Source organism: Falco cherrug, unplaced genomic scaffold, assembly GCF_023634085.1.
Source record: "Falco cherrug isolate bFalChe1 unplaced genomic scaffold, bFalChe1.pri scaffold_41, whole genome shotgun sequence".
NCBI classification, from domain to species: Eukaryota; Metazoa; Chordata; class Aves; order Falconiformes; family Falconidae; genus Falco; species Falco cherrug.
In genome coordinates this window covers 388,154-398,399 of record NW_026599482.1, presented here as the reverse complement: position 1 = coordinate 398,399, position 10,246 = coordinate 388,154, and the positions used below count along the sequence as shown (strand labels likewise).

General features: G+C 51.9%; 1 long non-coding RNA gene across 1 annotated transcript; it reads right to left on the bottom strand.

Moving 5' to 3' along the window:
* Positions 1-2,283: 2,283 nt before the first annotated feature.
* On the bottom strand, positions 2,284-5,671 carry LOC129735153 (uncharacterized). Its single transcript, XR_008730599.1, has 2 exons — positions 5,531-5,671; positions 2,284-2,324 (listed from the first exon to the last, which is right to left on the bottom strand). It is a non-coding gene; the product is annotated as an uncharacterized LOC129735153 (long non-coding RNA).
* Between the last annotated feature and the right edge of the window lie 4,575 nt (positions 5,672-10,246).

The window sequence follows — 10,246 nt, the reverse complement described above, 5'->3', positions numbered from 1 at the left end:
AGACTGTGTGCTTTCAAACCCAAGCACGTTCAGCACCTCCACCACAACTCTGAATTAGAGCTATTGCCTAAACCACTACATGCTGCACACGCTGCCCGTGCCAGCCCTGGCTAGCCCAGCCCTGTTTTACCGATTCATCCAGGCACTTGCATCAGTGCCTCTGACTTGGTGAATTTACACATGAGAAACCAGGCATTTCTGACCAACACCCATGCTCTTTAACCGCACCGGTTATTTTTAAATTAATGACACATTACTAATTAAAGTGACCAAGACAAGTCAGAATTACAGCTTGGTTGTAGTCAAAATCACATGCGCCACAGATTTTCCCTGAATTTCTTCACAGCATCACCTATGATTGCTGTTGTCAAATACATGACTGCTTCTTTCTTTACCTGCAGAAAGCTTGGCACAACACGTACAATAGTGTACAACATACAGCTCCATCTGACAGTCAGACCAGAATGACCTTCCTGCAGTGCAGGCGGGCTGCATGTCTCCAGTAGCACCCACAGCCCCAGCCTGCACTGCTTTAGAGACAGCAAAGATCCGCGCTGATGAGAAACGCTCTCACGCACATGGCATTTCACCTTGTCCACGGATTTGAAACACGGGTTGCTTCGCGAAATTTAATTGTATGGTTTCGTTCCAAGGCAAAACAGACTGTCCAACAACTTTTCACTTACACTAAAAACCATAAATATTCACCTTCCATATGAACGGATACATGCCAGGATATGTACGGCTGATGAATTTTTTCGCATGTTGCTGGGGAGCAATACCTGCACGTGTTCATCTTTTTGTCCACCTCTACTGGGATTCCTTCTAGCTGGGTACGTTGCATCTCAGGGTTGTATGGAGGGGATTACCTCCAAGCAGCGGGACAGATCACCCCTGTCGCTCCTAAACTGCCTCTGCTGAGCACCTCAGTGCCTCCCACAGTGGTGGCTTGCTCAGGAAGAGGTGGCCTGTGATGGCTCCTCTCCGGTGCACATGCCCACAGGACCACCGAGCAAAGGACTATCCCACACCATCTTTCCCCTCTCTGAGAAAGAAAGCACGTACGCATCTATGGCTGATCTCCCTTCTGAAGCAGTACAGCTCAGCTGAGACCTCAGACTGCTTTTCTGCAGCACCTGGGATTCTTACCAACACTGTCTCCGTGGACTCTACCCGGACTCAGTTTTGTGCAGAGGAGGTGTTTACTGCCGCATGCGCAACAGCAACGGCAAGGGCAGGCAGCGCAGCGATCTCCTGTTACCGAACGTGCTGCTCTGGGACTCCCAAACAGGCGGTCAGTTATATCCCTGGCAGAGTTCTCCAGCAAAGCCACCCCCGATTTGTACCCACCTCAGCTGTACAAACACGGTGTAAACAGACGCGCAGCGGCTCTTTACCTCCAGCACTGTATGTCCCTTTCCTTCCCATGTCACCACCACCTGCAAAAGCGCTCACGGAAATGAGCAAACCCCACCCGCCAGAAAGAGGCAGGGCTTTCAAAGGGAAGGAGGGTATTCAATGGAAGCTGCAGATGTGCCCTGCCTGGAGAAGGCACCACTGGCAACCCCTCCTCTGTGAGAGCTGGGGAGATGCAGAGGGGGAGGAAGGCAGGCGTCGGGGAGTAACTAGAAGCCCTGGTTTGCTACTGCTGCAGTAGCCCTGGCTGGGGGGACAATAGAGCTCGCCATGAAATGACGATCAACCAAAATATTTCAGAGGCGCACAGCAGGGAGCACAAGCTGCTGGCATCAGCAAAGGGCTGTGCTCAGCTTTTCTGCAGCACGTTGTCACAGGCAAGGTGAACACGAAGCACAGGGAGGATCTGCAGTTCTACCTGCCTTGCAGGGGCTTGGCCTGAGCTCCCCCTTTGCAAACCAAGTCACCCTCCCGCCACACCGCACAATCTCTGCTTAATGTATGTCCCAGCAACTGGGGTACCACATGCAGAGAAATCTGAGAGGTCCCCCCTGGTCACAGCTCTAGTCATCAGTGGTTCCAACAACTTCTGATGCTCAGGGTGTCCCCTGCGCCAGTGGTCCTCCCTCCAGGCGCCCCTCCTCCTCTCCATTTGCCCTGGAGTAGACAACTCAACATCACACCCATTCTGGGGAGATTTAAGCCCCAAAGAGCTCAGAACTGGCTGAAGCCAGCACAAAAGCCTATCTTCTCTCTGAGAGTTGCAATGTCCTTACACCCTCCCTGTCCTTCCCGTCTCGATCAGAAACCAAACAGGGGAAGCGGTGCACGCAGATACACAGAGAATACTGAATGGGACACACTGGCTCCTCTTCCAACTCCTTTATTGTCTCAAAGGTGTTTTCATTCTGTTGGAGGAAAAAAGAGAGAAATATGTAGAGTCCCCAGGTTTATCCCTGGTAAGCACTTTCACATGTTCATTTAGTAAAGCAGATTAGATTGATTCCTCAGATTTATTTTTTTTTGGGGGGGTGGGGTGGGAAGGCGGGGAGGGGGATTATAATGAACTCATTCAGTTTTTAAATCAGGCTTAGGAGCCATGACTCACTGGCTACGAATACATGTACACACATGCATGTACAGGACAGCACAGAATACTCTATTTACTCATATGCCTCTGAAAAGACTTTTTTTTTTCTATTATTTGTTGTTCTCGGCATCATTTATGGCTGGACTGCATGGACAAGATGGTTTTCTTAATTCTGTGAAAACACTTGCATCTATTGATGCCTGCACCTCTAAACATAGTGATATGGTCATACAGCCAAATCTGCAAAGCGGATTACTGTTCTTACACCATTCTGGGCATGGCAGGCATACCCATAGAAACACCCCTGATGGCCTAATGGTCATGCCTATTTACACATTTATTTCTGCTATTTCATCCTCTGTAAAGAACAAGTGCTCCTTTCCTCGACCTGTCTCAGAACAAACCTGAATACTTAAGGAATTAAAACAGATGAGTCGGCCAAAGGAAAATTTAAACAGACTTAATTTAACAATGCCAAGGTGTTATTACTAAAATGCAAGCACTTTGACAGCAGGTATCTTATGAGCGCTGTGCAAAGTGACACAGAAAAGCCTCAAGAAAAATCTACTAGAGTTTGGGTCAATACACTAAATCCCAGCACAATGGTTCAAGGGTAAGGGCACTTTAAAACAGAATGTGTCCCGAATCATGTTAGGAAGAAGACAAAGAACATATCCTGCTGGGAAGATCATTAACGATTAGGAAAACTCGAGCAGGCTACTATAAATTTGTCCCAGGTTAGAAAAGGCCAAGAATCTTTCAAAGGACACCACAAAAAAATAACATTTAAGACAAAAGGCAGTGTAGAAGCAAATGGAATTAAAAGGAGTCCTAGAAAGTAAATCTTTCAGTAATAAGCAAGCAAGGCTAATAACAATCTAGGGCATAGAAAAGATTAGCTCAGCACCAGGATGCACAGCAGATAGGAGAGCAAATTAGTTCTGTCTTACCAAAATGTAAATGGGGGGGGGAATTCAGTACTTAGTGTTTCTCTTTATTTTTCCTGCACCTAATTTTTAACTGTTAAGAGAAATAACACAAAAGCTTTATTTTTGCTAATGCCAGGCAACCAGAATCTGGAATTTAAATTAATCCTTTACACACTGCCATTTGGGGATCATTTCTACCAGATCCAACAAGGATACAAGGGATAGGACAAGAGGAAATGGCCTCAGGTTGCCCCAGGGGAGGTTTAGATTGGACATTAGGAAAAAATTCTTCATTGAAAGGGTTGTCAAGGACTGGAACCAGCTGCCCAGGGAAGTTTCAGGGTGGCCTCACCATCCCTGGAGGCATTTCAAAGATGTGTAGATGTGGTGCTCAGGGACACAGTTTAGTGATGGACTTGGCAGTGTTAGGTTAATGGCTGGACTCAATGATCTTAAAGGACTTTTCCAACCTAAATGATTCTATGATTCTATGCTGTTCAAAATGACCTACAGTCTTCCTTCAAAAAAGAGGGGCTATATTGCTGTTTCTATTGTACTGGTTATCGGGTAATCCAGCCTCATAGCACTCTTTAAATTAAAGTTTACAAGCACCGAGATATTCCCCAGTGACTGCACTTTAGCTAGTTTGATATTAAGCTATACATTTTTCTTAACGTGATTAGCAGCATACCTCAAGCTATGTTTGGACATATATTCTTAGGTGAATGGGAGATACTACCAGCTTTTCATTAGACAGAACATACGAGTATTTTAAAAAGCCAAACTCTAACAGAATACACAGCACAAGCATGTGTTTCTGCCAAGATATTTTCTATTAAGTAAATCAAATGCATATGTTCGTTCTCTCCCTCTTCTGTCCATGCTTAAAATCCAGGCAAATTTGCAGAAGAACAGCGCAGAGAGCAAGGTGTTAGAACTTAGAGAGAAGACCCACAACTTCTCTCGCACATGCTCTTCTGCTACCTGTAGCTACGTGCTTACCTTTGCACTCACATTTGTTACACAGCACACTTTGGTGCCCGGGAATTTGATTGATTTAGATTCGCCCTGACAGAAGGAAACCTTTTTTTTTAACCGTTTGACCTTGTTTCACTTCTAACTGGAAGATCAGTCCTGCCAGGAAGGAGAGGTGAAACCTCACGACAGCTGGAGGGTGAATAATCTCTCTTCAAACTCTAAAACTCTGCGTATGAAGTTTCCTTTACAATTTGTACTCCACCGGGCTATTAAAAATGTACGAAAAGCACAGCAAGAAATCAAGCCGCCCGCCAGTACAGAAGGTGCCAGCAGCTCCTCCTCGTTTCGCGAAAATCCAGCCCTCACCCTGAGGCTGCGAGACAAAATCCTGTGCAGCTGGAAGCGGCAGCGAGCCCTGGCCCCGGGGAAGGGCAGCTCAGCACCCTGCAAGGACGAGGCGCATCGCTCCGCTCCCCGCCACCCCCGGGATGCCACACAGCCCCGGCGCCGGGCAGCGGCGGCAGCACGGGCTCGCTGACGGTAACGGCGACCCTCCTGCCTCCCCCGAACGCGTAACGAGAGGCGAAAGCACCGTCCGGGCCGGCGGCCAAAGCACCTGGAGCCGCATCTCCCACCCCGGCAGGCCCGCCACTCGCCGGGCCGCCACCCCCCTCGCACCCAGACGGGGGGCGAGCCCCGGGAAGGGACATGTCGCACCGGGACGTCGCGCAGCCCCTCCGAGCGCCGAGCCCGGCCGGGGCCGGCAGCGACCGTCTCCTCGGGACCTGATGCTGCCGGCCAACGGCCGGATCCCATCGCCCGCCGCGCAACGGATCGAGCACCCGCACGGCCGAGGGACCAGCTACGCGTGTCTGCGGGGACGGGAGCTGGGGGGCAAACCCACAAAGCTAGCACAGCTCTTCGCGACAGGAAAATACTTTATACACCTGGAAAAACCGTTTACGATGACCTTTAGTCACACTTAACCCTCACTGGGTCTTACGAGCCTCGTCCCCATTTAAAGGCACAGCGGTCTTTACTTTCACTCAAGTGTTCATGCACAGTTCAAGTAATTTCTGTTTGGTCCCATTAACCAACTGGTTCTCCTTGAGCTTACCTTGTGCCCCAGCTTGCCCCATGGCGTCTGTTCCCCCTCCCGAGGCCGTGTGCTGCCAAGCGCCTGCGACACGCCTGTCCTCCGGACCCTCTGCTGTGCTTCGCTGCAGACCCTCACATCTTTTCTCTACGTCGCCACTTAAGGCGCAGAGCTGCCTTCTGCTGACCACCTACGTGCAAGCCGTCGGTCCGCAACGCTTCCCGGGGCGCCGGGGGCTGCCTGCGGCGCGGTGCGGGGCCGGGGGCGGCTCTGCGGGGGCTGCCGGCGGCTGAGGCGGAGCCGCGAGTGCGGAGCCGCGGCGCAGCCCCCGGGTTCGCCCCCTGCGCAGGGCTGCCCGCTCCCTTCCCTGCGCGCTCCCCGGCGCTCGCCGCCTCGCTCCGGCCTCTCCCGGAGAAGGGGTCCGCTCTCCGGCTGGCCAACGCCTGCCCCGAGCCGGGCACGGCCAGCGCCGCCGTCGCAGGAGCGTGTCGGGGCGAGGGGCGGCGGCGAAACGTCTCGAACCTCGGCAGCGACAGCCCCGACCGCGCGGAGACCCGGCAGCGAGCCCGGGCCCCCCGCGGGAGGCGGCTCCGGCTGACCGGCACCTTCACGCCGCACTCGCGGCCTCTGCCGCGGTCGTGCCCGTCCTCCGCAGCCGCTCGGGGGGCGCCCGTCACCCGCAGCTCCCCCGGCTCGCCCGCGCCGCTCCCGCAGCCGCCCCCGGGCAGGGCGGGGGGGGACGGCGGAGCCCTCCCCGGCTGCCGTGCGGGCTCTGCGGCCCGGGCACAGCGGCCCCGCCGGCGCACCCCGCAGCGAGCGCACCGCGGCGCGGGGGGGCGGGGGGCGGCCACCGGCTTCCAGCCGCCGGCTGTCCCCGACGGAGGGGCGGGCGGGGTCGCTCCAGCCCGCGGCACCGGTGCCGGGCCGCCCGCCGGCCGGGAGGGGTGTCCCCCCCGCCCCGGGTGGCCCCGCGCCCCCCGAGCCGCCCCCCTCTCGCAGCCCGGGCTGCTGCCGAGCTCCGCTGCCGAGAGCCCGAGCGAGATCGCTGCCCCCCGGGCCCCGGTGCCCACCCGGCGCTGGAAAAGCGCAGCCCCCTGCGGCGGGCTTACAGGCACCAGGGGCTGGGGGCTGCCTCTGCCTGCCTGTGCGGGTGTGTACACCGCATAACCCAGCGCTGACCCTACCTGCATGCACACCTGTGTGTGGCGGGCATGCCCGCTCGGCACGCGTGTGCCCACTGGAACACACTTCCTTGGCCGGAGCCGGGGGGGGCTGCAGCAGCCTCCCCTCTCTCCTGGGCTGGTACTGTAATAAGTAACTAAAGGGAATTTGCTCATCAACCAAGGTAAGCAAGAGGAAGGAACCCATCGTGGTGGCCTTAAGAACTTACTGTTTAACAAGAAGAGACGTTTCCACAATGTTATCTTGCTGCACCAAACATGGGAACGTCCTGTCTGACGAGAAACCAGGATAACAGAAGCAGCAGAGGGGCTACTGAAGGTGTCAGAAGCGACCTCGGGGAAGATAAAAAGAGCTGCTCAGCTTGCTTGAATTTGCGCGCCGCTGGTGGAGCAGGAGACTCGCCGGCCGCCCAGCGCTGTTTTGCTTACTTGTCGCTTGCTTTAATAAATCACATTTTCTAATTGGCCAGTCTCTGTCATTTCATTGGACAGGTAAACTCTAACAATTTTGGTGCCGGGACTCGGATAAGGGCAGTCTGGCCTGAGGTCCGTGGCAGGGGAGGCGCCCCGCTGGATAAGCGGCCCTTGTCAGGGTGCTTCTACGCCAAACCCTTTACCGACGAACCTCAAATGTGACAGTAAGCAAATAAAACCGGTTACCCCATAACCTCTGTGCACGAAGCCCGAATGAAGACGCAGGACGCGTGAGTATAGGCCGGTTAACCATTCGGTTGGGGTTGGGTATCCTGAAGCGTGCTTGTGTGCGACGCCCAGGGAGGGCGAAGTGAGTGCGGACCCTCAGTAGTGCGGTTTCCAGACCCCGCGAGGGGCTGCGCCATGAACCAGGGGAAGCGACTGCGCGAGTGAAAGAAGGCGCCTCGGAAGACGGGACAGAGGAAAAGCAAGCCCTCTGATCCCATGGGTGGTTCTGGGGTCCAGATTAGGCTCCCACAGATACCACCGGAGAGTCCGCTAGGACTCATGGTAAAATTTTGGGATGCGTACCCTTCTAGGCAGGGTAAGAGTAAAGTAAGATTGATACACTACTGTATGGAAGTTTGGGGTGGGAAACAAATCAGGGGCGACCACCTCTACCGACCAGTCTTCGGGGCACCTGAAGACTGGATATGCCAGGCTTTGAATAGATATGTGAATTCAAAAGACCCCTTTTGCCCGGAGGAAAGTGAGTATGCTTCCTTATGGGCAGGGTCTGAAACTAGGGCCCTTTTGTTCCCGTTAAAAGAAAACAAAGGGGGGAAAAGAAGAAGAATAGAAGTGAGGATGAGATCCCTACCTCTCCCCCTGCGTATATACCTCCACCGCCCCCCCCCTGCCCCCCCCCCCCCCGCAGCAGCCCTTACCACCTCCCTCCCTCCCCTCCCACCGCTATCTAGACCCTGTGAAAGTGTTAAAGTATCGGGGTGAGTTTGTACAAAGCCCCGTCGCCCCTCGAAGGTGCGGCTGAGCCCTGCGGGACGCATGGCAGGGTGTTTGCTGTTTGCCTGCGAAGGCGTGGTATGTAAGAACGCAGACTTAAAGCAACAAGGAGCAGATTTGCATTCAGGGTCAGAAAGAGTCAAAACAGAAGTGCTGTAGCAGAGGCAGGCTTGTGTAACCTGCAGAGCAGGAAGAGCATCTCCTGCCCCGAACCCTTCTGATGGTGGGGAGGAGGGGGTTGCTGTTGCTGACACTTGAGCAGAAGGACCTGACAATGTCACCCCGATTGCTGCAGCATTTGCAGCACAACGGGACCGGTAACGGCCCCTCTAGGGCAGGCAGCGGGTCTGAGGAGAGTGAAGGTGAATCTCGGATGGGGAAATTTAGATGTTGGAAAGTTGGTTGTGAATAGGCCTGGATAAAGGTTTGAGTTGATTTTTACTAAGGTAATCGTGATGTAGAAAAGTTGATAGAAGGAACAGGGGACGTGTACAGAAGGTGAGAGAAGAAGAGCTGGGTCGTGCTAAACTGGTAGAGGAGATGAAGCAGAGACCGAGGAGGAATATCAGGCAGAAGCGAATGAGCATATTGTAGGGAAAGTGGACACTGGAAGCGAGAGGGCCCTGAGCTAAAGAACCAACAAGGGGTTCTGGTGAACTAGGGACTAGGAAAAATGAGGTGGAATTTTTAGTGAATACAAAACCAACTTATTTGGTGTTAAACTTCAGTGAAAAGAATTTGTTACAGTTGTGGGAGCTGCTGGCCACCAGGAAAACATCCTGAAACCTTTAAAGTACAAACTAAGAAAACAAGTAAGACTGCCAAATTCACCAAAATCTTTAAGTGGAAAAGAAATCTTTAACCAGGTATATCTGGAAATAAATTCCAGGTAAGGAAAAAATGCTTTACCTGTTACAGTAAAAATGATAAGGGGAAGGCCTGCCTAGTTCAGGTAAAACAATATCCCTTGCTCAGCAAGGCTATGGGGAATATTGGCAGAAAAACTGAAATAAAATACACTCTGTAGTAGTTCTACTAATGTAAATCTGTGTGTTTTACCATGACAGTGACTTGTTATGGGATGTGCAGGTGAAACTCTGCAGCAGCAGAGGAGGTAGGAAAGGAGGAATTATCCTTAATACCAGATGGTAAAATCCAAACTGTAAGTACAGATCAGGAGCCAAACTATTCTAATGATTCTCGATTACCTGCTAGCCGAAGAAGGAAGTGTTTGTGGTAAATGAAATGTTTCCAATTGTTATTTGAAAATTGATGGCAATGGTGAGGGAGTTAAACAAATCACATCAGAGACAGGGAGGTTAGCCCATGTTCCCGTCCGAACTTGGAAAGACTGGAATATTGACTTGTTTTCCTGGCTTCTCGGGAGCCCCTGGGTAAAACGAATCCTATTTTATTTGTTATGTGGATTAGCCACCTTATTGTTTTTGCCATGTGCTGTTCCATGTTTTATAAGATTAATTCAACACGTTATAACTAACATGCAATTTGCTACTATGATTTCACCCAATGGCGTTAAACAAATTCGAGTAGTACGCCGAAATGTACAGTCGACAATACAGATTAGATAGTTAACACAATAACAATTTAATAGCAAACAGGAATCTGGGAATAATTAACTATTAACAATTCATACAACAATGTAGGCTGATGAAGAATACAAGTAGAATACCAAAGAAAACAACCATCAGGAACGCACAGACGAGGATGTGGTAACATCTTTTATACTTTTCCACCTCCACCATAAGTTCTTGATGTGTGACAGCAGAAAAACTCACCCTCTGCCTAACCAACGAGAAAAAAAAAAAAAAGGGGGGGTTTGATTCCCCTTTATAATGAACCATACAGGTTAGACCATCCAGAGCCTTCCTCCCTGGCAGGTGACGTGGTGGTCTGATGGTGAGAAAACATTGCACTGAAAGCAAGGACCTGTCATTTGGCCATAGTGCCATAAATGTTACCATTAACAAACTTACCGGAGTGGTAAGCTCGGGAAATGGGTCCAGGACTTCATCTGGACACCCAGCAGCCATCTTTTATCGTGTATGCCTTTGAACATGCGCATGCGCAATTTTAAACCCCACAGAATGTACTGGAACAA